Source organism: Mastomys coucha, unplaced genomic scaffold (assembly GCF_008632895.1).
Source record: "Mastomys coucha isolate ucsf_1 unplaced genomic scaffold, UCSF_Mcou_1 pScaffold9, whole genome shotgun sequence".
Lineage (NCBI taxonomy): Eukaryota > Metazoa > Chordata > Mammalia > Rodentia > Muridae > Mastomys > Mastomys coucha.
The window spans coordinates 37444555-37446346 of record NW_022196915.1 but is presented as its reverse complement, the minus strand read 5'-3'; the positions used below and the strand labels follow the sequence as shown (position 1 = coordinate 37446346).

Below are 1792 nucleotides of genomic sequence, written 5' to 3'. Positions count from 1 at the left end.
ACACACTCGGCTCAAGGTCCGGCCCATCCTTAGTAAAGGCCCACTATGTTAATCTTTTGGGCTAGTCAATACCCTACCCCCTTCATTATCTTTCTAACAATGCCAAAGGTAATTAGTCTGAATGTGTAACATTGCCTGCGAGAAATTCCAAGCCAGGGTTTGGTTAAGATGTTGGAACATTGGTGGGGGTCAGAGAGCAATGTTTAATTTTGTCTAGCTGTTAGTAAATCATATCTTGGTGGTCACCTAGCATGGGAGACTATAGCAAGATAGCAAGGACATATCTGGGCTGCCTCTGAGTTAGGGGTTGCAGGAGACAGCTTGCTTGAACCTTTTGCCTCATAAACTGCTGTCACTCAAAGTGTGCGTGGCATAACTCCAAGTGGCTGATGTCATGTCTTCATTATATAAATTTAGAAATAAATTCTTAGAAAACTTTTTTTAAAAAATACCAAAGACTATATGGCTAGAAAGTGTTTACACTCAGCTATTGAACTCAGATTTGTTTGGATCTGGACCTATATTCATAGAAGTTCCTGTACAGACAGAAAAAAATACAGAAGTTCAGAAATACACCGTCCTGTAAACCCCATGGTGAGGAAGTCCAGGCAATCACGGAGGCACATGAGAGTACTCCATACTAACAGTGATGTGTGAGAAGGAAGAACAGTAATGAGACTGCAGAGGGTGGGAGAGTGGGGGACTCAAGTTAAATATCCTTTCTCAAAGCCAAGGGGCTGAAGGTTCTCTGAACTTAAAGGATATAAACCTCCATTATTCAAACAACCACACCACTTTACTAGAAATTTAGTAGAGCAACATGAATAAACCCAAATTTAGACCTAAACTGAGGTGACGGTGAGTATCTAAGCTGCCAAAACCTACCTGTGCATTCAACTGCTTGTTGGCTTAGGTAGCAATGGGAAAAATTATATTTGAATTGGAATCACTTGTCTCCCTAATAAAGCTTATAAGATCCTGGAGTCTGGGTTTGACTGTCATGTTGTATTATGGCTCTGTTGTGAAGAGAGATTCTGGATTGCTTGAATTCAACTAGATAACATGTATTGAGTTAATAGAACATTTGAACTAAGATGATTTGGACAAATTTCTCAAAGTGGCATTAGGATATCTGTCACCAGACATGTCTGTTATCAGCATGCCAAACTGAATTCAACCCCTTATTTCCCACAGTACCTCTCAGAGGCTCAGATCATAAAGATGAATGGAGTAGAATGGGGTTCCAGACCTCAGCTTTGTGAATGGTTAATCACTATAATAACCGTGTGCACTTTACTAGGGTGGAAGAGCCATCGGCAGGCACTGAGAATGTTGAATCCTATACCCAACTAGGCACCTACAGAAAAACAGTGGGAAAAGATCAGAATCATTTGTTCCAATGCACAATGACTAACTTATTTATAAAACTGTTTATAGCTGTGAAGCCAAGTTTATATCACAAAAGGATGCTCAAATTAGTATTGATTGGTGTAGTAGTTTGAATGAAAATGAACCCCACAGGCTCATTAAGTTTGAATGCTTGGTTTCCAGTTGGGAGAACTGTTTGAGAAGTATTAGGAGGTGTGGTCTTGTTGGAAGAGGTATGTCAGTGAAGGTGGGCTTTGTTTGAGGTTGCAAAAGCCTATGCCATTCTCAGTGTGTGTGTGTGTGTGTGTGTGTGTGTGTGTGTGTGTGTGTGTGCGCGCGCGCGCGCGCGCGCGCGCGCGCGTGTGCATGTGTGTGTATAGATAGATAGATAGATAGATAGATAGATAGATAGATAGATAGATAG

General features: G+C 41.1%; 1 pseudogene; it reads left to right on the top strand.

Moving 5' to 3' along the window:
- The window catches only part of LOC116085214, a 2049-nt pseudogene extending 547 nt beyond the window's left edge, over positions 1-1502 (top strand).
- Positions 1503-1792: the final 290 nt, after the last annotated feature.